The sequence below is a fragment of the Mya arenaria genome, chromosome 10 (assembly GCF_026914265.1).
Source record: "Mya arenaria isolate MELC-2E11 chromosome 10, ASM2691426v1".
Lineage (NCBI taxonomy): Eukaryota > Metazoa > Mollusca > Bivalvia > Myida > Myidae > Mya > Mya arenaria.
The window spans coordinates 47,702,537-47,715,221 of record NC_069131.1 but is presented as its reverse complement, the minus strand read 5'-3'; the positions used below and the strand labels follow the sequence as shown (position 1 = coordinate 47,715,221).

The 12,685-nt window shown below is 36.3% G+C and overlaps 1 protein-coding gene across 1 annotated transcript in view; it reads left to right on the top strand.

Moving 5' to 3' along the window:
- LOC128205834 (trafficking protein particle complex subunit 9-like) overlaps window positions 1–12,685 on the top strand; it is a 48,293-nt gene that overhangs the window by 18,362 nt on the left and 17,246 nt on the right. The gene's annotated exons all lie outside the window — the stretch shown is intronic.

Sequence of the window (12,685 nt, the reverse complement as noted above, 5' to 3'; positions counted from 1 at the left end):
TCTCCACTGATAGGCCATCTGCGCTGATTGCAGGGTCGATTCTAACTTTTAGCAGCTTGTCTTGGAATTTCATATGCTGCATGTACACCTGCTGTCCACTGCCACTAGCAGGTGGTTGGAGACTGGTTGCTGAGTTCTGATGGGCTGATATTGGCGATTGGAAGCTAGATGCTGCCTTTTGATTGGTTGACTGGTCTGAAGGTGTGGTCTTGTGCAGCTGCATCAGGTTCCAGCTGGTTGTGATGAGGTTTGAAGGCACCTGCATCTGAAGTACACAAATAAGTTGGGTTATTACATGCATCATGCTATGTACAATTTTTACAGCTCTTGGAATCTTATGACTGTTGAAATATAACTTTTATTTAAGCCTCAAATTATTTATTCAAACAATGGTATATATATCTTGCCGACTAAATAAAAATGTATTTATACATTGCTGTTGTTCATGGAACCAGTATGATTGGACTCAGACATCAGGTATATCTTTTCAATATTAATATGTATCTATAGCGGTAACAACTGATTATTTTTTAGTCATTTTTTTCTTTTCTTTTTAAATAATTCTAAGTAATTAAATAAGCATAAGTAAGTTTAATGAAATTGGCAAAACTTCCTTACCTGTAGACATTCTTGAAGAAGGAGTGACTGGAGGTCTCGGAACATTGGGTTGTTCTTGAGGCGCCGTAGATACCCGGGGTCACAGAGGGGGCTGCCATGGGAGCCTGAGCCCGGAGAGTAGAGCCCGAAGATGGAGTAGGGGCTTGCCGGTGGGGTGATGGCTGGCAGGTTCAGTGGGCTTGGTATCATTCCTGGAAAGGAATTATGAGATTGTTACTAGATGTAGATTTTTACCTATGGTGTGGGTTTTTTACAATCATACTATTAAGGTAACCAAAATTATTTCAATGGATGAATTTTACCTAGAAAAGGTTGTAAATTTTGGAATCTGAAATAGCAAATGAATTATAAATCACATCCCACATAACAAAAAAGGGGTGTCATTCAGAGGAGATAACAACTATTTCTTCAAAATATCTTCGGACATAAGGCATTTATTATTGCATGTTTCTTGACATATTTTAATATATTAAGCTTGAACAGGAAATGCTCTTTCCAACTTCAAAGAAATGTTCAATTGGAAATTTGCACATGTGAAAGGTATAATACAAGGAAAATACTACTTATTGCTTTGAAAGTTTGAATAACATTAAATGTTGTATCATAAAATAATTATAAAGGGTGCATAGGCTTCTCTAGATTGCAGTTTTATAATAGATATATAAAACAGATTTAGACAAAATTACTTTCTATTTAATTGATGATATGTAGTTGGTTTTTCTGTGAATGTTTTTGTCTAAAGATTATGCATTTTAATTTGAACACAATAGCTTTTAAATATTTAAATATGTCCAGGTCATTCATTCAAAATATGAGAAAATTCTAAAGAAGAATTATATTTAAACAAAATATTATATATAACTAAATAAATTAAATACCTAATAAAACGTAAGTAAAATAACAGTTAACACCAACCTGGAGTGAGCATGTTTCCAATGTGAGCCTTGTTCAGCGGGGTGGGGGCTGCGAAGGTTGGGTAAAGGTTTGTAGAATCCACTGCCCTACTGTGCTCACTGGCGCCATAACTGCTGAGATGATGAATACTCAGATCCATTGTGTTTCTGTTTTTATTTCTAACACTTGATTATGTCCCTTAGTTTTAACTTTGCCACCAAACTCACATAAACACCATTATTCAACAACACTTTCACAGTTAAAGATCACAAATGTTTCAGTTCAAGTCACATCACATTAGTCCACATGCACAAGTCACTATGAAACAATTTCATCAAACATAGATGAATATCCTATCAATCAATCAATTAAACAATCAATCAATCAATCAATCAATCAATCAATAATTGAGTAGTATGCTTTGAGCAATAGTTCTTAGTAATGCACATGTAGTTACTCCAAGAAGTACTATTATAGTATTTGCAAGATGCAGATTTTGGTATGTTGAAGTCATGGCTTGGCCAGCTTTATATGTTGAAATAACACAGAAAAAATAATCTCTTTCTCAACTTCTCATCTCAGAATTCTGACAGACCCTTCTCTGTTTACTAAAAACACCCTTCCCCAAATAATTACTGTATTAATTTTGTAATTTATTTCTACACTGTGCATATGTTAGTCAAACTTTAGAGGTGTTAATATAAACAAAGAACATATTAAAAATGCATCTGCAATCAAGGCTTGATTAGGTGAGAATGGACCCCAGTGATTATCAGAGAATTGCTTTAAAGGAGCAGCTTTAATTGATAATGATTGAAACTTAGTAAAGCCTTGTTAACATCAAAATAGGACTTTGTTTTCATAGTAGGCACTTGCTTCTCAATTGTAATTTGCATGCATAAAGAATCAGAACCTTTATTTATGCAGGCAGATGTTTAAAATATCATTCAAGAATATTTTTCAGTGTTTAATCTATCTGTTGTTGTTGTTGTTTTTTTCAATGAGAAAAATTCAAACCAGATATTTAGAATCTCGTTCAAGAAAGTTCTTTAGTTTTCAATGTTTTTCTTTTCCAATGAGAAAAAATCTTAATTAAGGTTATAATGTATCTTTTTTTCAATGATAAAAAATCAAAGCATATTTTAAAATCTCATTTAAGAAAGGTCTTTAGTTTTCAATCTATCTGTTTTCAATAAGAAAAAAATCTCATGAAAGATGTTTTAGTGTTCTATCTATCACTTTCCAAAGAGAAAAGTCTAGGTGTTGTCATAGAATTGTTGTTGTTGTTGTCATCCGTAAGGAAATATTTAGGTAAGGCCATAGCTAAAGATAGTAGTCAAGATTTAACACAATTACAATTAGCATTAGCTTTTCAAGGCCAGCTACAGAGAGTTATATTTTTTGTACTGTTCCCTTTCATAGACTTTTGTTGTTGTTGTTTTTTCCATAAAATAAAACATCTAAAAATCTGCCAATGCTCAACATTCCAGACTGGGAGAATATATAATCAACCCTAATGAATGAAATAAGAAAAGATATACACATTTAGACTTGTTAACAAAATAGTGAAATACACATTTAGACTTGTTTACAAAATAGTGAAAAGATGACATATATGATTCACTTTTGGTGCCAGTGGTGTCAATGTCGTCTGCAAACCATGTGCAAATAATATCTTAGGTATTTTTTATCCAATCATGATGAAACTAAGTGACAGTTGTTGTGAGCATTATGTCTCAGCCAAGTTCTATTGTGGGGTGAATCACTCCAGTTACTCAAGAGATAAGCCCTTTTACAAAATAGTAGGATTATATTTTTAATGGCTGCAACAAGTAATTTTTTTTGACTACCCCCAAAATTGGGAGACATACTGATTTTGCTGAAGATGTCTGTCTGTCTGTCTGTCTGTTACAAATCAAGTCCACTCCATATCACTGGAACTGTATATATTGTATTATATTGCCAGGTCACACTACTTCTTAAAGGTCAAAGGTCATTTGTCTACATTTAGTGTCCACGCCATATCTCTCGAACCTCTTGAATGATTTTGAAATAACTGGCCACAAATGTTGAATTATTGAGACTATGTGCAGAACTTGGGTTACAACCAGCGTGGTTCAAAGTCAAGGTCATACTTAGAGGTCAAAGGTCATATAACTACATTTCGTGCCACTCCATATCTCTTTAACCACTTGAAGGATTTTGAAATAACTTGCCGCAAATATTCACCATATGAAGACAATGTGCAGTTTTTTATCACAAGAACAATCGTCTAGTTTACTATTGTTTTTGAGGGCTCAAGGGTGAGCTATTTTCATGGGTCACTGTTTGTTCTCTGTCGTTGTCCATCCATTGTGAACACTGTACAGTTCCATGCAAAACTGTGTAAATTTTTCAGAAACTGCTGGCCTGATTTCAAAATGATATCACAGAACTGTTTCTTAGTAAACCTTCTATCAAATTGGGCCAAGCCATATCGGTTAAAAAAAACAAGTGTCCTGAGGTGGGGCTTGTTTCACTATATGGCTATATTCAAACTTTGAAAATCCTCTCCTCAGAAACCATTGGCCCAATTTCAAATAAATTCACAGGAGCCTTGTGTGACCCTCTATCAAACTCTTTCAAGCTATGCTTTTTCATAAAAAAACAAGGCTGCCAGGGGGCGGGGCTAGTTTTTATTGTTTGAAAACCTTTTGTCAGATTATACTCATTTGCTTCTATAAAAATATCACAGAGGTGTTTCTTGTCGGTACATAAGTTACTGCAGATTTATGCATCTTTCACATTAAAAATAAAAGGTTTATGTCTTTTGCAGGCAATAAAATAAGAATTCATTATCCAAGAACGATGAAATGTGATTACAGCCAGTATAGGCATTATGCCTCAGTCAAGTTCAGTTGCCAGGTGAATCACCTCAGAGACTTTTGAGTTATGCCCCTTTTGCAGTAAAATATAATGGCTTTATTATTTGTGCAGACAATTACTCACTAAATTATTATCCAATGAGGATTCAACTTAGTGACAGTGTTTGTAGGCATAATGTCATGACCAAGTTTGATTGGGAAATCATTCCTTCAAGTTACACAAGAGTAATGCCCCTTTTACATAAAAAAGGAGTTAGCTTACTTATTGTGTATGGTTACTAGACAAAGTTCTCAATTTGGTTTAAACATTATGTATTTTACAACGATTGTGAAGAAAGTTATGATAACTTATACTAAGTCACTCTCATTGGCACAATGTTCACAAGAGTGTGGTCTTGTGTTGTGGGGGAAACCACAGTACCTGGAGAAAACCCACTCGTCCAGTCTTGTGTTGTGGGGGAAACCAGAGTACTTGGTGAAAACCCACTTGTCCAGTCTTGTGTTGTGGGGGAAACCAGAGTACCTGGTGAAAACCCACTTGTCCAGTCCTGTGTTGTGGGGGAAACCAGAGTACCTGGACAAAACCCACTTGTCCAGTCTTGTGTTGTGGGGAAAACCAGAGTACCTGGAGAAAACCCACTTGTCCAGTCTTGTGTTGTGGGGGAAACCAGAGTACCTGGAGAAAAAACACTTGTCCAGTCTTGTGTTGTGGGGGATACCAGAGTACCTGGAGAAAAAACACTTGTCCAGTCTTGTGTTGTGGGGGATACCAGAGTACCTGGACAAAACCCACTTGTCCAGTCTTGTGTTGTGGGGGAAACCAGAGTACCTGGACAAAACCCACTTGTCCAGTCTTGTGTTGTGGGGGATACCAGAGTACCTGGAGAAAACCCACTTGTCCAGTCTTGTGTTGTGGGGGAAACCAGAGTACCTGGACAAAACCCACTTGTCCAGTCTTGTGTTGTGGGGGAAACCAGAGTACCTGGACAAAACCCACTTGTCCAGTCTTGTGTTGTGGGGGATACCAGAGTACCTGGAGAAAACCCACGTGTCCAGTCTTGTGTTGTGGGGGAAACCAGAGTACCTGGAGAAAACCCACTTGTCCAGTCTTGTGTTGTGGGGGGAAACCAGAGTACTTGGTGATAACCCACTCATCCAGTCTTGTGTTGTGGGGAAAACCAGAGTACCTGGAGAAAAACCACTTGTCCAGCTTGGTGACCACTAACCAAACTCACATGTGCACAGACTGGGAATCACCCAGTGAGAAGCTAGTGCACTTACGACACAACCCAATTCTCAATTAACTAGGAAGTATTGCTCTTACATTAAAATAGATATTAAAATTGCTGCAACTATTATGACTTCAAATTGTTGACCTATCTAGTTCCATTGAAATCCTTGAGAAAAAAATGTGCATATTGGGTGGGAATAAAGGCACTAAAATTGCACCAAGAAATATCTCTGGCCTCGGAATCCCCTTTTGGTGATTGAAATCTACAATCAAATACAACAACTACATTCTTCATTCTTTTCTGTTTATTTACAGAAATAGTGATACAATATTGTAATACTGATTTCTCAATACACCTTAACATCTTTTGATGAAATCAAATACTATCAGAAATAACAAAGCACATACAAAAAGCATTAACAACATAATTATAATTCATAGTAATATTTACATCAAGACATAATACAGTAGTTTTGAACAACTGTACAAAAAAGTAATATAAATTTTACATTTAAAACATTTATAATTGTTAGCACATTTATTTAACTTTGCAGCACTGAAAATTTTATGATTTCCAAATATAGCCTATGATGTAATGTTTCTAAAAATAGAATGGAGGTTGGATGTACATGACCTCGTTGACCTTCCTTCTCTTCAGCATCCTTTCTTCTTCCCGTTTTTGCCCAACCAGATGAACCATACCAGAATATTCTGGAAACTTCTCAATGAAATAGTTTGGAATCTGTCTTTTTGTGTTATTGGTTCGGTTCCTCTTGTTAGCGAACCACGATTTCACTTGATTCACAGAAATTCTGCAATGTTCAGCTAGCTGGATCTTCTCTTCTTCAGTAGGGTAGGGATTGTCAATATGCTGTTCATACCATTCACTCAGAATGGATTTCGCCTCCTCACCAAGCATAGAGTAGTTAGGTCTCTTGTCTGCAGTTGTAGAATCACAATTCTCCTTCTCCGACTTCTCAGGCAATGGGGCTTTCCTCTTGCGACCTTGACCTTGGTACTTGTATTTGATTGGATGTTGGTTACCAGTGATTGACAAAGTGTTGAAACATCGTACACGCCTATTGGCCATCCATTTCTTCACCTGGCGAGCAGTGATACCAGTCAGTTTTGTGAGGTGTTCGACTTCTTCATCATTGGGATAGGGGTAGTTTACATGTGCATTGTACCAGGTCAGAAGGACTTCTGTTGATTCAGGTGTCAGCATTCTGTGGGTGCGGAAAACTGGAGTGTTTTCAAACTGGAATTCTTCGGTCTTGATGTCTTTTCCACTACTGCTGACTTTAATGCTGTCCTGGTTATTGTTGGTGTTATTACCATTAATTGTGCTGGTAATGTTGTCATTATTCTGCTGAACATTGTTGTTGGTGGCATCTATTGACTTTGGTCTCTTTGGTTGATGTTGATGTGTCTGGTGGTGCAGTTGCTGCTGTTGCTGATGATGAAATTGCTGTTGTTGATGATGCATTTGATGCTGCTGCTTGAAGTTGTTGTTTGGTGAAGATGATCTTGGGAAGGTTTGCCTTGCCATTTGCTGCTGAAGATTCATCTGTTGTTGCTGCTGCGGTTGGTTATAATGAAGATGCCTTTGCTGGAAATCCTGTTTTGCTCCATATTGAAACATATGGTTTGAGAGTTGTCCGTATGACATGTTCAGAGATGGCATGTTGTAGGCACTGGAAATCTCATTCAAAGGTTTAACAACATCTGGTGTAAGATTACACTGTCCCATGTCTTTTCTATATTCTGGGGTGAATGACATTGTGGAAGCACCACAGAGTTTCTGGATTTCAGCGAGAGCTGCTTGGATATTATCTGATTTGGTAAACTTCATTCCACTGTTCGAAGTAGGTGTACTGAACATGTGATTGTCAAAATTGAGGTTTCTGGTGACCGGAGGTATACTCTTTAGCTGCTCTTCAAAGTGGAGGGGTGAAACTGAGTGCTCTCTTTTACTGAAGGTAGAATTAGTACTGCTATCTGTAGAGAGGTTCTGATTTGTGAGATCTTCAGCAGAGGCCATGCTGATTGGTGAATCACTAGCAGAGCTGGTACTGTCTGGAATCATGCTTTCATTGGAGTTCACACTGGCTTCTGTGGAAAGGTCTACTGGATTGATGTCATTTGCAAATGCACCAAGACCACTTTCTTCTATACACTTCTTGAGAATGTCTTTTTCACTGGACTTAAATTTGGACCCATGTGCTGTTGATTCTGTTGTGTCCACAGTTTCTACATCAATTTCATCAATTTCAAAGTCTTCAGAGTTAACACTGCCATTTAGATAGTCATTTTCATCATCATCCTCTTTTGCCTCATCATTGAACTTGAGTTTACGAACAGCATTGATCTTGTCCTTTTCTTCCACTGGTTGAAGCAGGAGTGAAGCCCCTTGTGCTGTACCAGACGGGGGGTAAATGGGTTGTTCCTCTTGTTTTGGTTTTGTCACTGCATCGCTGTTGTTGAACTTCAGTACCTCACTTCTCATGCGTTCAGCCTTATTGATGAGTTGATCGAGCTTTTCTTCATTGTTTTGTATCAATTTTAGTCTCTGTTTGTCATAGTATCCATTGATAGTGTCCTTCACTTTTTCGTCGGGGCAGGAGGTCAGGGCCCGGTATCTATCCATCTCAATGTTGCCCACCTCTGTGCTGTACTCATTCTCCACTGATAGGCCATCTGCGCTGATTGCAGGGTCGATTCTCACTTTTAGCAGCTTGTCTTGGAATTTCATATGCTGCATGTACACCTGCTGTCCACTGCCACTAGCTGGTGCTTTGAGACTGGTTGCAGAGTTCTGATTGGCTGTGACAGGTGGTTGGAGGCTGGATGCTGCCTTAGGATTGGTTGACTTGTCTGTGGGTGAGGTTTTGTGCAGCTGCATCAGGTTCCAGCTGGTTGTGATGAGGTTTGAAGGCACCTGCATCTGAAAATGCAATGATGAGTTATTAAATGCATCCTTCTGTGTACAAATATATGCAGCTATGGAAATCTTATGACAAGATTCATAAAACGAAGCTACATGTATGGCAGGGCTTGGTGTTAGGCACTGTTGCATTGGTCAGATGCATTCGTTGGTAACAATGAGGTTTTAATGTGAAATTTCTATAAAAAGTTCTACTTTTATAGCTCACATTGAAATCACCTCCCAATCAGATTGAAACTACATGTACCCTATGTGACTATCAATTTAAATAAAACATTAACAACATATCAGTAAGGTCTAATATTAATAATGTTCAATATCTGAATATTACAAAGCAGAACTGGTTATGACTGTTTAACCCATATCTTTGTCATAAGTAAATCAAATGAAAAGGCAAAACTTCCTTACCTGTAGACATTCTTGAAGAAGGAGTGACTGGAGGTCTCGGAACATTGGGTTGTTCTTGAGGCGCCGTAGATACCCGGGGTCACAGAAGGGGCTGCCATGGGGGCCTGAGCCCGGAGAGTAGAGCCCGAAGATGGAATAGGGGCTCGCGGGTGGGGTGATGGCTGGCAGGTTCAGCGGACTCGGGATCATTCCTGGAAAGGCATTATGGGATTGTTTTTTTAAGGAATTTTTCTATGCAATTCTGGCCTGCATTTCAAAAAGGGATATCAAATACAGAAACATTTTATTGGAAAAATAATAAGACATATTATCTGACATCAGTCTAATTAATTAGTTGCTGCATGTATCTTGAGATGAATGTTTTAAGTAAAAGTTTGAATTGAAAATGCTTTATTCATTCTTGCTAAGAAACATGAATATTGAAGTAGATATATTTCAAAGATTCACCAAGTAATAGATAATGATTATGCACTTTTATTTGAATGCAAATAGCTTTTAATAGTCACATTTAAAGATTTAATGTATTCAGTTCATTTAATACAATAAACCAGTTTGTTCAATCTCAATTCATGTGTTATTAATGAGATATCTATGAGAAATCAAGAAGTGTTCTTTATAAATAAATGATGAAGGAAGGAAAAGGTAATGAAAATGTCCATTCAAACAGATAAAAAGTGCTTAAGCAAAACTTTATATTAGACTTCTGAAATAATGCATTAATATTTTATACATTAAAACTTAAAAAATTAAAAAGAGAAAATGAAAATTGCCACCAACCTGGAGTGAGCGTGTTTCCAATGTGAGCCTTATTCAGCGGGGTGGGGGCTGTAAAGGTTGGGTAGAGGTTTGTAGAAGAATCTACTGCCCTACTGTGCTCACTGGCGCCATTACTGCTGAGATGATGAATACTCAGATCCATTGCACTTCTGGTTTTTTATTTCTAACACTGGATAATGTTCCTTAGTTGTCACTTTGCCACTAAAGTCACATGAACACCATTATACACGAACAGCAGAGTTTGAGATCACAAACACAAGTCACTATAAAACAATATCACATAGATAAATATCCAATCAATCAATAAATGAGGTGTATGCTTTGAGCAAAAGTTTTAAGTAAGGCACATGTAGATACTCTGAGATGTACTATGGTATTGGCAAGATGCAGATTTTGGTATGTTGAAATCCTGGCTTGGCCCGCCTTATATGTTGAAACAACACAGAAATATTAATCTCCTTCTCAACTTCTCTTCTCCGAATTCTGACAGACCCTTCTCTGATTACTAAAAAAACAATTGACCCCTTAATTGTTAAGGAATTGCTATTTTAATTTTGTAAGTTATTATTACCCATTGTCCACTGTGCATATGTTAGTCAAGCTGTAGAGGTGTTAATAAAACAAAGAACATAATAAAAATGCATCTGCAATCAAGGCTTGATTAGGTGAGAATATACCCCAGTGATTATCAGAGAATTACCTTAAAGGAGCAGCTTTAATTGATAACAATTGAAACTTTATAAAGCCTTGTTAACATCAAAAGAGGGCTTTGTTTTCATAGTAGGCACTTGCTTCTCAATTTGGCAAATCAGAGATTAAGGGAAATTAGGGATTTAAGGGGTAATGACTCTAGTCTTTCTGTAAGAACTACTTGGCATTGTTTTTTCAAGGGTTGTTGTAGGAATTAATGGTACTTTTATCCACCTTGATGAAACATTTGCTGCTAGGCAAAAAGCTTTATTAGACAATGAATGTTGAAGACTCTACGATTTAGTTAAATGTTTTTGTATGAAGTTATACAAGTCCTAACAGGGCAGTTATAAAATACATTATGATATTGTGACTGATTTGTTATTTCAATATAATCTTGGTAAATTTTGGTTGTTATAATAATATACATAATAATTATCATTATTGTAATACATTCTATGAAATCATTTCAGGTTAAATTTTATTATAAAAAGTTGTAGAGATCGTACATGTGTTGAATATTGATGTGCAGTAACATTCTCTATATAATGTAAAGAAAAAATCAAAAATCAGTTGTAGTTTCGCTCTTCTGGGTTCGTGTTCATTAGGCTTTATAGTAAAAAAAAAAAAAAATTTGACCTAGAATTATTTTTTTTTACCAAGTTGAACATTTTTACTATAAAAGATGCTTTATGAATATTGCCCAGATTTTTTTATTAATAACACTATTATTTAATAATTGGTATTAAATTTGAATTCATCCATGACTTGTTTTGAAAACTGAAACAGCCCCCCCCCCCCCCCCCCCCCCCATAAAAATATGATGGAATGTTAACCATGGAATATTGTTTGATCAAAGAAATTCCTTGTCAGATCAATTATTCAGAAGTGCAATTTGGATGTGTGAAGCTAACACCTTTTGTCTAAACATTAAACATTTTGGTGAAAAACTTCCTAATTTTCTTGACGGCTCAAGTAATTGGACATATTGTGCCCAAGACAAACAGGTTAAGCCCAATCAGTGGGCCTGACTTGTTTGTTGTATTCTGGTAAATAAAGATTAACTTTTGAATTTCTTTTAGCCAAGAATGGGTAAGGATAATTATTATCCCCCGCCTATGAAATAGGGAGGGGGATATTGAAATGCTTTGTCCGTTCGTCCTTCCTTCCGTCACCTGCGTTCAGTAACTAGCCAGTATAATTTCATGAAACTTAAAATAAATATGAACCACTATACTGGAATGATGCCCGTCCAAAAAAAAATTTGATTGGTCAATTGTCCTTGGAGTTATTGCCCTTGATTTTTTGAAAAATGCACATTCACAGCCATTTCTCAGTCACTAGCTGACAGAATTTCATGAAACTTAAACTAAATATGATTTACTATACTGGGATGATGCCTGTTCATTTTTTTTTTGGATTGGTCAATTGTACTTGGAGTTATTGCCCTTGATTTTTTGAAAAACTCTCATTTACAGCCATTTCTCAGTAACTAGTTGGTAGAAATTCTTGAAACTTGAAATAAATATGAACCAACATACTGCGATGATGCCTGTTTATTTATATTTTGGATTGTGTAATTTCTATATGAGTTATTTGCCCTTGATTTATTAAAAGATCCATGTTTGCAGCCTTTTCTATGCAACTAGCTGGTAGAATTTCATGACACTTGGAATAAATAAGAACCAACATACTGTGATGATGCCTGTCTATTTTTCTTTTGGATTGGTCAATTTTCCTTAGAGTTATTGCCCTTGATTTATTAAAAAATCATTGTTTGCGATATTTTATAATTTGGCTCGGAAAGGGATAAACCAATGTGCTTTTCTTATTCTTTCTGAGATTTTTTTTAACCTTTAAGCACAAACAAGCCATCAAGCACAAACAAGCCATCGTTGGCGGGGGATATTTTTTCACTGAAAATGCTTGTTTTAACTTCTGAAATACCTTTAATGCAGAATGGCTCTTACCCAATATAAAAAAAACTGCAACACATTTTTTTGGGTATATGCAATAAACACAGTATAATGAATAATATGGTTCACCATACATGAATATTTACATATAAGTTAAACTATTTAAACTTTCGAACCAAAATATTAAGTGGAAAAAACACAATTCTCATCACTGTTACAAAACAGATTTAATATAATTAACCATTGTACAACCATACATTCTCCCAGAACTCTTTACATGGTGTTTTATGTCATTTTCAAGAAACATGATTAGTATTTCATGCTTTTTCCTGGATATGGAATT